This window comes from Callithrix jacchus, chromosome 11 (genome assembly GCF_049354715.1).
Source record: "Callithrix jacchus isolate 240 chromosome 11, calJac240_pri, whole genome shotgun sequence".
Lineage (NCBI taxonomy): Eukaryota > Metazoa > Chordata > Mammalia > Primates > Cebidae > Callithrix > Callithrix jacchus.
Genome location: NC_133512.1, coordinates 240,738 through 256,245, shown reverse-complemented (window position 1 = coordinate 256,245; position 15,508 = coordinate 240,738).

Here is a 15,508-nt window from a genome sequence, read left to right as displayed (position 1 = left end):
CCATTTTCTTTTAACTTTGAGGCGCCTCGATATTATTTAGAATTTTTGATTCGCGTAAAAATAGAATTACGTTACTTTACATGAGAGAGCATATTGAGTTGGTTTATATACTCAAGATCAGAGTAGAATACAGCATTCTATATTTTTTATGACAGACTATATTCAGAGGAATTTTGCTTTTAAAATTGTGGTGCCTGGAAAATATTTAGATTTTTTTTGATTCACGTAAAATTAGTATTTCTGTATTTTACATGAGAGAGCATACTGAGTTGGTGTATATACTCCAAAACAGAGTAGAATAGGGCATTGTATATTTTCTCTAACAAAATATATTCAGAGCCATTTTCTTTTAACTTTGGGGCGCCTAGATATTATTTAGATTTTTTTCGATTCACGTAAAATTAGAATTTCAATATTTTAAATGAGAGTGCATGTTTAGTTGGTGTAGATACTCCAAAACAAAGAAGAAAAGGGCATCGTATATTTTGTCTGACAGATTATATTCAGAGAAAGTTTGCTTTTAACATTCGGGTGCCTAGGTAATATTTAGATTTTTTTGATTCCTGTAAAATTAGAATTTCTATATTTTACATGAGAGAGAATATGGAGTTGGTGTATATACTTTAAAACAGAGTAGAGTGGGCATTGTGTATTTTTTCTGACAGATTATATTCAAAGCAATTTAGTTTTTAACACTGGTGTTCCTAGATAATATTTAGATTTTTTTTTGATTCATGTAAATTAGAATTTCTGTATTTTTCATGAGAGAGCATACTGAGTTATTGTATATACTCCAAAACAGAGTAGAATAAGGCATTGTATGTTTTTTCTAACAGACTATATTTAAAGCCATTTTTTTTAACTTTGGGGCGCCTAGATATTATTTACATGTTTTTCGATTCGTGTAAAATTATAATTTCGTTATTTTACATGAGAGAGCATATGGAGTCAGTGTATATACTCCAAAACAGAGTAGAATAGGGCATTGTATATTTTTTCTGACAGATTATATTTAGAGCAATTTTATTTTTAACATTGGGGTGCCTAGGTAATATTTAGATTTTTTCGATTTGGGTAGAATTAGAATTTCTGTATTTTACATGAGAGAGAATATTGAGTTGGTGTACATACTACAAAACAGAGAAGTAAAGGGCATTGTATATTTTATCTGACAGATTATATTAAGAGCAACTTTGCTTTTTACATTGGGGTGACGAGATTATATCTACAATTTTTTCGATTCACTTAAATATTGAATTTCTGTATTTTACATGAGAGATCATATGGAGTTTGTGTATATACTCCAAAACAATGTAGAATAGGGCACCGTATATTTTTTCTGACAGATTATATTCAGAGCGATTTTGCTTTTAACTTTGGGGTGCCTAGATAATATTTAGATTTACTTCGATTCGATTAAATATAGAATTTCTGTATTTTACATGAGAGAGCAAATTGAGTTGGTGTATATACTCCAAAAAAGAGTAGAATAGCGCATTGTATATTTTTTCTGACAGATTATATTCAGAGCAATTTTTTTTAACACTGAGGTGCCTAGATAATATTTAGATTTTATCGATTCCAGTAAAATTAAAATTTCTGTATTTTATTTGAGAGTGCACCCTGAGATGGTGTATATACTCCGAAACAGGGTAGAATAAGGCATTGTATATTTTTTTTAACAGTCTATATTCAGAGCCATTTTCTTTTAACTTTGGGTCACCTAGATATTTTTTAGATTTTTTTCTATTTTCGAAAATTAGAATTTCTTTATTTTACATGAGACAGCATATTGAGTTGGTGTATATATTACAAAACCGAGTAGAAATGGGCATTGTATATTTTTTATGACAGATGATATTCAGAAAAATTTCGCTTTTAACATTGGGATGCCTAGATAATATTTAGATTTTTTCGATTCTCTTAAATATATAGTATCTGTATTTTTCATTAAAGAGCATATGGATTTGGTGTATACACTCCAAAACAGAGTAGAAAAGAGCATTGTATATTTTTTCTGACAGAGTATATTCAGAGCAATTTTGCTTTAAACATTGGGGTGCCTACATAATATTTAGAGTTTTTTCGATTCGCTTAAATAGATAATTTCTGTATTTTACATGAGAGAGCATATTGAGTTGGTGTAGATACTCCAAAACAGAGTAGAATAGGGCATTGTATATATTTTCTGACTGATTATATTCAGAGAATTTTTGTTTTTAACATTGGGGTGCCTAGATAATATTTAGATTTTTTCAATTCGGGAAAAATTTGAATTTCAGTATTTTACATGAGGGACCACACTGAGTTGATGTATATACTTCAAAACAGAGTAGAATAGGGCATTGTATATTTTCTCTTACAGACTATATTCAGAGCCATTTTCTTTTAACTTTGGTGCGCCTAGATAATATTTAGATTTTTTTGGATTCACGTAAAATTAGAATTTCGGTATTTTACAAGAGAGAGCATATGAAGTTGTTTTATATACCCCAAAACAGAGTAGAATAGGGCATTGTATATTTTTTCTGAGAGTTTATATTCAGAGCAATTTTGTTTTTAACATTGGGGTGCCTTGATAATATTTAGTTTTTTTCGATTTGGGTAAAATTAGAATTTCTGTATTTTACATGAGAGAGCATAGTGAGTTGGTGTATATAGTCCAAACCATATTAGAATAAGGCATTGTATATTTTTTCTAACATACTATATTGAGAGCCATTTTCTATTAACTTTGGGGCGCCTAGATATTATTAAGATTGTTTTTGATACGCCTAAATATAGAATTTCTGTATTGTACATGAGAGAGCATATGAAATTGGTGCATATACTCCAAAACAGAGTAGAAAACAGCGTTGTATATTTTTTTGACAGATTAGATTCAGAGCAATTTTGCTTTTATCATAGAAGTGCCTAGATAATATTTAGATTTCATTCGATTTGCGTAAAATTAGAATTTTGGTATTTTATATGAGAGAGCATATTGATTTGGTGTATATACTAAAAAACGGAGTAGAAAAGGGCATTGTATATTTATTCTTACAGTTTATATTCAGAGCAATTTTTCTTTTAACATTGGAATGCCTAGATCATATTTAGATATTTTTTGATTCGCTTAAATATAGAATTTCTCTATTTTGTATGAGAGAGCATATGTAGTTGGTGTATATACTACAAAACAGAGTAGATTAGGGCATTGTATAATTTTTCTGACAGATTATATTCAGAGCAATTTTGCTTTTAACATAGGGGTGTCTAGATAATATTTAGATTTTATGCGATTCGCGTATAATTAAAATTTCTGTATTTTATATGAGCGCATATTGATTTGGTGTATATACTAAAAAACAAAGTAGAAAATGGCATTGTATATTTTTTCTGACAGTTTATATTCAGAGCAATTTTGCTTTTAACATTGGGGTGCCTAGATAATATTTAGATTTTTATCGATTCGCTTAAATACAGAATTTCTGTATTTTACATGAGCGAGCATATGGAGTTGGTGTATATTCTCCAACACAGAGTAGAAAAGGGCATTGTATATTTTTTCTTACATATAATATTCAGAGGAATTTTGTTTTAAACATTAGGGTGCCTAGATAATATTTAGATACTTTCAATTCGCTTAAAGATCGAATTTCTGTATTTTACAAGTGAGAGCATATGGAGTTGTTGTATGTACTCCAAAACAGAGTAGAATAGGGCATTGTATATTTTTTCTGACAGATTATATTCAGAACAATTTTGTTTTTTACATTGAGGAGCCTAGATAATATTTAGATTTTTCGATTCGGTTAAGTTAGAATTTCGGTATTTGACATGAGAGAGCATACTGAGTTGGTGCATATACTCCAAAAGAGTAGAATAAAGCATTCTATATTTTCTCTAAAAGACTATATTCAGAGCCATTTTCGTTTAACTTTTGGGCGCCTAGATATTATTTCGATTTTTTTCGACCCACGTAAAATTAGAATTTCGGTATTTTACATGAGAGAGCATATTGAGTTGGTGTATTTACTGCAAAACAGAGTAGAAAAGGGCATTGTATATTTTTTCTGACACATCATATTCAGAGCAATTTTGTTTCTAACATTGGGGTGCCTAAATAATATTTAGGTTTTTTTTGATTTAGGTAAAATTAGAATTTCTGTATTTTACATGCTAGAGAAAACTGAGTTGGTGTATATACTCGAAAACAAAGTAGAAAAGGGCATTGTATATTTTTTCCTACATTATATTCAGAGCAATTTTGCTTTTATCATAGGGGTGCCTAGATAATATTTAGATTTTATTAGATTCGCGTAAAATTAAAATTTCGGTATTTTATATGAGAGAGCATATTGTATTGGTGAATATACTAAAAAACAGAGTAGAAAAGGGCATTGTATATTTTTTCTGACATTATATTCAGAGCAATTTTGCTTTTATCATAGGGGTGCCTAGATAATATTTAGATTTTATTCGATTCACGTAAAATTAGAATTTCTGTATTTTACATGAGAGAGCATACTGAGTTGGTGTATATCCCCCAAAACAGAGTAGAAAAAGGCATTGTATATTTTCTCTAACACACTATATTCAGAGCCATTTGCTTTTAACTTTGCGGGGCCTAGATATTATTTAAATTTTATTGATTCGCGTATAATCAGAATTTCGGTATTTTACATGAGAGAGGATAATAACTTTGTGTATATACTATAAAACAAAGTCGAAAAAGGCATTGTATATTTTTTCTGACAGATTATATTCAGAGCAATTTTGCTTTTAACATTGGGGTGCCTAGATAATTTTTTGATTTTTATCCATTCGCTTAAATACAGAATTTTTGTATTTTACATGAGAGAGCATATGGAGTTGGTGTATTTACTCCAAAAGAGAGTAGAATAGGGCATTGTATATTTTTTCTGACAGATTATGTTCAGAGCAATTTTGCTTTTAACATTGGGGTGCCTAGATAATTAGATTTCTTTCGATTCGCTTAAATAAAGCATTTCTTTATTTTACATGAGAGATCAAATTGAGTTGGTGTATATACTCCAAAACAGAGTAGAATAGGGCATTCTATATTTTTTCTGACAGAATATATTCAGACACATTTTCTCTTAACTTTGGGTCGCCTTGATATTATTCGGATTCTTTCCATTCGCCTAAAATTAGAATTTCGGTATTTTACATGAGAGAGCATATTGAGTTGGTGAATATACTCCAGAACAGAATAGAAAAGCGCATTGTATATTTTTTCTGACAGATTATATTCAGAGCAATTTTGCTTTTAACATAGGAATGCCTAGATAATATTTTGATTTTTTTCGGTTCGCTTAAATATAGAATTTATGTATTTTTTATTTGAGAGCATATTAAGTTGGTGTATATACTCCAAAACAGAGTAGAATAGGGCATTGTATATTTTTTCTGACAGGCGTTATTTAGAGCAATTTTGTTTCTATCATTGGGGTGCCTAGATAATATTTAGATTTTTTGGATTCGGGTAAAATTAGAATTTTGGTATTTTACATGAGAGAGCATACTGAGTTGGTGTATATACTCCAAAACAGAGTAGAATAAGGCATTGTATATTTTCTCTGACAGATTATATTCAGTGCAATTTTGCTCGTAACATTGGGGTGTCAAGATAATATTTAGATATTTTCAATTCGGGTAAAATTAGAATTTCGGTATTTTACATGAGGGAGCATATGGAGTTGGTGTATATACTCCAAAACAGAGTAGAATAAGGCATTGTATATTTTTTCTGACGTACTGTGTTTAGAGACATTTTCTTTTAACTTTGTGGTGCCTAGATATTATTTAGATTTTTTTCGTTTCGTGTAAAATTAGAATTTCGGTATTTTACATGAGAGAGCATATTGAGTTAGTGTATATAGTCCAAAACAGAGTATAAAATGGCATTGTATATTTTTTCTGACAGACTGTATTCAGAGGAATTTTGCTTTTAACATTCGGGTGCCTGAAAAATATTTAGATTTTTATCGATTCAAGTAAATTTAGAATTTCGTTATTTTACATAAGAGAGCATAGTGAGTTGGTGTATATACTCCAAAACAGAGTAGAATAAGGCATTGTATATTTTTTCTGACAGATTATATTCAGAGCAATTTTGCTTTTAACATTAAGGTGCCTAGATAATATTTAGATTTTTTTGATTCACTTAAATATAAAATTTCTGTATTTTACATGAGAGAGCATACGGAGTTGGTGTATATACTCCAAAAAAAAAATAGAATAGGGCATTGTATATTTTTTCTGACAGATAGTATTCAGAGCAATTTTGTTTTTAACATTGGGGTGCCTAGATAATATTTAGCTTTTTTTGATTCAGGTAAAATTACAATTTCAGTATTTTACATGAGAGAGCATACTGACTTGGTGTATATACTCCAAAACACAGTAGAATAAGGCATTGTCTATTTTCTCTAACAGACTATATTTAGAGCCATTTTCTTTTAACATTGGGACGCCTACATATTATTTAGATTTTTTTCCATTAAGGTAAAATTAGAATTATGGTACTTTACCTGAGAGAGCATACTGAGTTCGTGTATATAACCCAAAAAAGAGTGAAAACGGCATTGTATATTTTTTCTGACAGATCGTTTTCAGAGCAGTTTTGGTTTTATCATTGGGGTGCCTAGATAATATTTAGATTTTTTTCGATTCACGTATAAATATAATTTCGGTATTTTACATGAGAGAGCACACTGAGTTGGTGTATATACTCCAAAACAGAGTAGAAGAAGGCATTGTATATTTTTTCTGACCGATTATATTCAGAGCAATTTTGCTATTAACATTGGGGACCCTAGATTATATTTAGATATTTTTTGATTCGCATAAATATAGAATTTCTCTATTTTACATGAGAGAGCATATGAAGTTGGTGTCTATACTACAAAACAACGTAGAATAGGGCATTGTATATTTTTCTGACAGATTATATTCAGACCCATTTTCTTTTAGCTTTGGGGCACCTAGATATTATTTAGATTTTTTTCAATTCGCGTAAAGTTACAATTTCGGTATTTTACATGAGAGATCATATTGAGTTGGTGTATATACTCCAAAACAGAGTAGAAAAGGCCATTGTATATATTTTCTGACAGATTATATTCAGAGCAATTTTGCTTTTAACATTCGGGTGCCTAGATAATATTAAGATTTTCGTTGATTCATGTAAAATTAGAATTTCGGTATTTTACATGAGAGAGCATATTGAGTTGGTGTACATACTCCAAAACAGAGTAGAATAAAGCGTTGTATATTTTTTCTGACAGATTATATTCAGAGCAATTTAGCTTTTAACATTGGGGTGCCTAGATAATATTTAGATTTTTTTCAATTCGTTTAAATACAGAATTTCTGTATTTTAAAAAAGAGAGCAGATGGAGTTGGTGTATATTCTCCAAAACAGAGTAGAATAGGGCATTGCATATTTTGTCTGACAGATTATATTCAGAGCAATTTTGTTTTTAACCTTTGGGTGCGTAGATAATATTTAGATTCTTTCGATTTGGGTAAAATTAGAATTTCACTATTTTACATGAGAGAGCAAACTGAGTTGGTGTATATACTCAAAAACAGAGTAGAATAAGGTATTGTATATTTTTTCTAACAGACTATATTCAGAGCCATTTCCTTTTAACTTTGGGGCGCCTAGATATTATTTAGGTTTTATCCATTCACGTAAAATTAGAATTTCAGTATTTTACATGAGAGAGCATATGGAGTTGGTGTATATACTCCAAAACAGAGTAGAATAGGGCATTATATATTATCTCTGACAGATTATATTCAGAGCAATTTTGCTTTTGACCTTCGGTTGCCTAGACAATATTTAGATTTTTTCGATTTGCTTAAATATAGAATTTCTGTATTTTACATGAGAGAGCATATGGAGTTGGTGTATGTACTCCAAAACAGAGTAGAATAGGGTATTGTATATTTTTTCTGACAGATTATATTCAGAGCAAGTTTTTTTTTAACATTGGGGTGACTAGATAATATTTAGATTTTTTCGATTCGGGTAAAATTAAAATTTTGGTATTTTACATGAGAGAGCATACTGAATTGGTGTATATACTCCAAAACAGAGTAGAACCAGGCATTGTGTATTTTTTTAACAGACTATATTCAGAGCCATTTTCTTTTAAGTTTGGGGCGCCTAGATATTATTTAGATTTTTTTCGATTCACGTAAATTTCGAATTCCTGTATTTTACCTGAGAGAGCATATTGACCTGGTGTATATACGGCAAAACAGAGTACTAAATTGCATTGTATATTTTTTCTGACAGATAATATTCAGAGAAATTTTGCTTTTAATACTGGGTTGCCTAGATAATATTTAGATTTTTTTCAATTCGCTTAAAAATAGAATTTCTGTATTTTACTTGAGAGGGCATGTTGAATTGGTGTATACACTCCAAAACAGAGTAGAATAAGGAATTGTATATTTTTTATTACAGACTATATTCAGAGCCATTTTCTTTTAACTTTGTGGCGCCTAGATATTATTTAGATTTTTTTCGATTCACGTAAAATTATAATTTCGGTATTTTACAAGATAGAGCATACTTAGTTGGTGTATACACTCCAAAACAGAGTAGAATAGGGCATTGCATATTTTTTCTGACAGATTATATTTAGAGCAATTTTGCTTTTAACATTGGGGTGCCCAGATAATATTTAGGATTTTTTCGATTCACTTAAATATAGAACTTCTGTATTTTACATGAGAGAGCATATAGAGTTAATGTATATACTCCAAAACAGAGTAGAATAGGGCATTGTATATTTTTTATGACAGATTATATTCAGAGCAATTTTGTTTTTAACATTGGGGTGCCTAGATAATATTTAGATATTTTTCGATTCACGCAAAATTAGAATTTCGGTATTTTACATCAGAGAGCATACTGAGTTGGTTTATATACTCCAAAACAGAGTAGAATAAGGCATTGTATATTTTTCTGACACACTATATTCACAGGCATTTTCTTTACATTTGGGTCGCCTAGATATTATTTAGATTTTTTTCGATTCGCGTAAATTAGAATTTCTGTATTTTACATGAGAGAGCATTTGAGTTGGTGTATATACTGCAAAACACAGTAGTAAAGGGCATTGTATATTTTTTCTGACAGATTATATCCAGAGAAATTTTGCTTTTAACATTGGGTTGCCTAGATAATATTTAGATTTTTTTTGATTCGCTTAAATATAGAATTTCTGTATTTTACTTGAGAGAGCATATGGAGTTGGTGTATATACTCCAAAAGAGAGTAGAATAAGGAATTGTATATTTTTTGTAACCGACTATATTCAGAGCCATTTCCTTTTAACTTTGGGGTGTATAGATATTATTTAGATATTTTTTGATTCGCGTAAATTTATAATTTCCTTATTTTACATGGGAGATCGTACGAAGTTGGTGTATGTACTACAAAACAGAGTAGAAAAAGGCATTGTATATTATTTCTGACAGATAATATTCAGAGAAATTTTGCTTTTAACATTAAGGTGCCTAGAATATATTGAGATATTTTTCGATTCGCTCATATATAGAATTTCTTTTTTTTACATGAGAGAGCATATTGAGTTGTGTATGTACTCCAAAACAGAGAAGAACAGAACATTGTATATTTTTTCTGACAGATTATATTCAGAGCAATTTTGTTTTTAACATTGGGGTGCCTAGATAATTTTTAGATTTTTTTGATACGGGTAAAATTAGAATTTCTGTGTTTTACATGAGAGAGCATACTGAGTTTGTGTATATACTCCAATACAGAGTAGAATAAGGCAATGTATATTTTTTCTAACAGACTATATTCAGAGCCATTTTCTTTTAACTTTGGGGCGCCTAGATATTATTTAGATTTTTTTCGATTCACGTAAAATTAGAATTTCGGTATTTTACATAAGAGAGCATGTTGAGTTGGTGTATATACTCCAAAACAGATTAGAAAAGGTCATATTATATTTTTTCTGACACATAATATTCAGAGCAATTTTGCTTTTAACATTAAGATGCCTAGATAATATTTAAAATTTTTCGATTAATGTAAAATTAAAATGTCGGTATTTTACAGGAGAGAGCATATGGAGTTCGTGTATATACTCCAAAACAGAGTAGAATAGAACATTGTATATTTTTTCTGACAGATTATATTCAGAGCAATTTTTTTTTTAACATTGGGTTTCCTAGAAAACATTTAGATTTATTAGATTCTGGGAAAATTTGAATTTCTGTATTTTACATGAGAGAGCATACTGAGTTGTTGTATATACTGCAAAACAGAGTTGAATAAGGCATTGTTTATTTTCTCTAACAGACTATATTCAGAGCCAGTTTTTTTTAACTATGGGGCTCCTAGATATTATTTAGATTTTTTTCGATTCGCGTAGAATTAGAAGTTCGGTTTTTTACGTGAGAGAGCATATTGAGTTGGTGTATATACTGCAAAACAGAGTAGAATAAGGCATTGTATATTTTCTCTAACAGATTATATTCAGAACCAGTTTCTTTTAACTTTGTGGAGCCTAGATATTATTTAGATTTTTTTCGTTTCGTTTAAAATTAGAATTTCGGTTTTTTTACATGAGAGAGCATATTGACTTGGTGGATATAATTTAAAACAGAGTAGAAAAGGGCATGGTATATTTTTTCTGAACAGATTATATTCAGAGCAATTTTGCTTTTAACATTGGGGTGCCTGGATAATATTTATATTTTTTTCGATTCGCTTAAAAACAGAATTTGTGTATTTTACATGAGAGAGCATATGGAGTTGGTGCATATACTCCAAAACAAAGTAGAAAAGAACATTGTATTTTTTTTCTGAACAGATTATATTCAGAGTAATTTTGCTTTTAACATTGGGGTGCCTGGATAATATTTAGATTATTTTTGATTCATGTAAATTAGAATTAAATTATTTTACATGAGAGAGCATACTGAGTTGGTGTATATACTCCAAGAGAGTAGAATAGGGCATTGTATATTTTTTCTAACAGACTATTTTCAGAGCCATTCTCTTTTAGCTTTGGGGTGCCTAGATATATTTAGATTATTATGGATTCACGTAAAGTTAGAATTTCTCTATTTTACCTGAGAGAGCATATTGAGTTGGTGTATATACTCCAAAACAGAGTAGAAAAGGGCATTGTATATTTTTACTGACAGATTATATTCAGAGCAATTTTGCTTTTAACATTCGGTTGCCTAGATAATATTTAGATTTTTTCGATTCACGTAAAATTAGAATTTCGTTATTTTACATGAGAGAGCATACTGAGTTGGTGTATATACTTTAAAACAGAGTAGAATAAGGCATTGTATATTTTTTCTGATAGATTATATTCAGAGCAATTTTGTTTTTAATATTGGGGTGGCTAGATTATATTTAGATTATTTTCAATTCGCTTAAATATAGAATTTCTGTATTTTCCATGAGAGAGCATATGGAGTTGGTGTATATACCCCAAAACAGAGTAGAATAGGGCATTGTATATTTTTTCTGACAGATTATATTCAGAGCAATTTTGTTTTTAACATTGGGTTGCCTAGATTATATTTAGATTTTTTCAATTCGGGTAAAATTGGAATTTCTGTATTTTACATGAGAGAGCATACTGAATGGGTGTATATACTCCAAAACAGAGTAGAATAAGGCATTGTATATTTTTTCTATCAGACTATATTGAGAGCCATTTTCGTTTAACTTTTGGGTGCCTAGATAATATTTAGTTTTTTTTCAATTCACGTAAATTTAGAATTTCGGTATTTCACATTAGAGAGCATATTCAGTTGGTGTATATACCACAAAACAGAGTAGAAAAGGGCATTGTATATTTTTTCTGACAGAGTATATTGAAAGCAATTTTGCTGATACCATTAGGGTGCCTAAATAATATTTAGATTTTTTTCGATTCACGTATAATTAGAATTTCGGTAGTTTACATGAGAGAGCATACTGAGTTGTTGTATATACTCCACAACAGAGTAGAATAAGGTATTGTATATTTTTTCTGACAGTGTATATTCAGAGCAATTTTGCTTTTACCATTAGGGTGCCTGGATAATATTTAGATTTTTTTTGATTCACGTAAAATTAGAATTTTGGTATTTTATATGAGAGTGCATACTGAGTTGGTGTATATACACCAAAAGAGAGTAGAATAGGGCATTGTATATTTTTTCTAACAGACTATATTGAGAGACATTTGCTTTTCGCTTTGGGGCGCCTAGATATTATTTACATTTTTTTCGATTCATGTAAAATTCGAATTTCGGTATTTTACATGAGAGAGTATTCTGAGTTGGTGTATATACTCCAAAACAGAGTAGAAAAGGGCATTTTATATTTTTTATGACAGATGATATACAGAGAAATTTTGCTTTTAACATTTGGATGCCTAGATAATATTTAAAATTTTTCGATTAACGTAAAATTAGAATTTCGGTATTTTACATGAGAGAACGTACTGAGTTGGCGTATATACTCCAAAACAGAGTAGAATAAGGTATTGTATATTTTTTGTAACAGACTATGTTTAGAACCATTTTTTTTAACCGTTGGGTGCCTAGATATTATTTAGATTTTCTTCGATTTTCGTAAAATTAGAATTTCTGTATTTTACATGAGAGAGCATATTGAGTTGGTGTATATAATCCAAAACAAAGTAGAAAAGGGCATTGTATATTTTTTGACAGATTATATTAATAGCAATTTTTCTTTTAATATTGGGGTGCCTAGATTATATTTAGATTTTTTCGATTCGATTAAATATAGAATTTCTGTATTTTACATTAGAGAGCATATGGAGTTGGTGTATATACTCCAAAACACAGTAGAATAGGGCATTGTATATTTTCTCTGACAGATTATATTCAGAGCAATTTTGTTTTTAAAATTGGGGTGCCTAGAAAACATTTAGTTTTATTCGATTCGGGTAAAATTAGAATTTCTGTATTTTGCATGAGAGAGCATCCTGAGTTGGTGTATATACTCCAAAACAGAGGAGAAAAAGGCATTGTATATTATTTCTAACAGACTATATTAAGAACCAGTTTATTTTAACTTTGGGGCACCTAGATATTATTTAGATTTTTTTCGATTCACGTAAAATTAGAATTTCGGTATTTTACATGAGAGAGCATATTGAGTTGGTGTATATTCTCCAAAACAGAGTAGAAAAGGGCGTTATATATCTCTTCTGACAGATTATATTCAGAGCAATTTTGGTTAATACATTGGGGTGCCTAGATAATATTTAGATTCATTTCGATTCGCTTAAATATAGAATTTTTGTATTTTACATGAGAGAATATGGAGTTGGTGTATATACTCCAAAACAGAAGAGAATAGGGAATTTTATATTTTTTCTGACAAATTATATTCAGAGAAATTTTGTTTTTAACATTGAGGTGCCTAGATAATATTTAGATTTTGTCAATTCGGGTAAAATTAGAATTTAAGTATTTTACATGAGAGAGCATACTGTGTTGGTGTATATACTGCAAAATAGAGTAGAATAAGGCATTGTACATTTTCTCTAACAGAGTATATTCAGAGCCAGTTTCTTTTAACTTTGGGGCGCCTAGATATTATTTAGAATTTTTTCGATTCACGTAAAATTATAATTTCGTTTTTTTTACATGAGAGAGCATATTGAGTTGGTGTATATATTCCAAAACAGAGTAGAAAAGGGCATTGTATATTTTTTCTGAACAGATTATATTCAGAGCAATTTTGCTTTTACCATTGGGGTGCCTAGATAATATTTAGATTTTTTTCCATTCGCTTACATATACAATTTCTGTATTTTACATGAAAGAGCATATAAAGTTGGTGTATATACTCCAAAAACAAAGTAGAATAGGGCATTGTATATTTTTTATGACAGATAGTATTCAGAGCAATTTTTTTTTGAACATTGGGGAGCATATATAATATTTAGATTTTTTTCGATTCCCTTAAATATTGAATTTCTGTATTTTGCATGCGAGAGCATATGGAGTTAATGTATATACTCCAAAACGTAGTAGAAAAGGGCATTGTACATTTTTTCTGACAGATTATATTCAGAGCAATTTTGCTTTTACATTGGGGTGCCTAGATAATATTTAGAATTTTTTCGATTCACGTAAAATTAGAATTTTGGTATTTTACATGAGAGAGCATATTGAGTTGGTGTATATACTCCAAAACAGAGTAGACAAGGGCATTTTATATTTTGTCAGACAAACAATATTCATAGCAATTTTTCTTTTAACATTGGGGTACATAGATAATATTTAGATTTTTTTCGATTCACTTAAATATAGAATTCCTGTATTTTAAATGAAAGAGCATATGGAGTTGCTGTATATACTCCAAAACAGAGTAGAATAGTGCATTGTATATGTTTCATGACAGATTATATTCAGAGCAATTTTGTTTTAACTTTGGGGCGCCTATATATTATTTAGATTTTTTTCGATTCACGTAAAATTAGAATTTCAGTATTTTACATGAGAGAGCATATTGATTTGGTGTATTTACTCCAAAGCAGAGTAGAAAAAGGCATTGTGTATTTTTTCTGACAGATTATATTCAGAGCAATATTGCTTTTAGCTTTGAAGTGCCTAGATTATATTTAGATTTTTTTCGATTTGCATAAATATATATCTTCTCTATTTTACATCAGAGTGCATATTGAGTTGGTGTATATACTCCATAACAGAGTAGAATAGGACATTGTATATATTTTATGACAGACTATATTCAGAGCAATTTTGTTTTTAATATTGGGGTACCTAGATAATATTTAGATTTTTTTCGATTTGCTTAAATATAGAATTTCTCTATTTTAAATGAGAGAGCATACGGAGTTGGTGTATATACTCCAAAACAGAGTAGAAAAGGGCATTGTATATTTTATACAGACTATATTCAGAGCAATTTTGTTTTTAATATTGGGGTACCTAGATAATATTTAGATTTTTTTCGATTTGCTTAAATATAGAATTTCTCTATTTTAAATGAGAGAGCATACGGAGTTGGTGTATATACTCCAAAACAGAGTAGAAAAGGGCATTGTATATTTTTTCTGAAAGATTATATTCAGAGCAATTTTGTTTTTAACATTGTAGTGCCTAGATAATATTTAGATTTTTTCGATTCGCTTAAATATTGAATTTCTGTATTTTACATAAGAGAGCATAGGGAGTTGCTGTATATACTCCAAAACAGAGTACAATAGGGCATTGTATATTTTTTCTGACAGATTATATTCAAAGCAATTTTGTTTTTAACATTGGGGTGCATAGATAATATTTAGATTTTTTCGATTCTGGTACAATTAGTATTTCGGTATTTTACATCAGAGAGCATACGGCGTTGGTGTATTTACTCCAAAACGTAGTAAAAAATGGCATTGTGTATTTTTTCTGACAGATTATATTGAGGTCAATTTTGCTTTTATCATTGGGGTTCCTAGATAATATT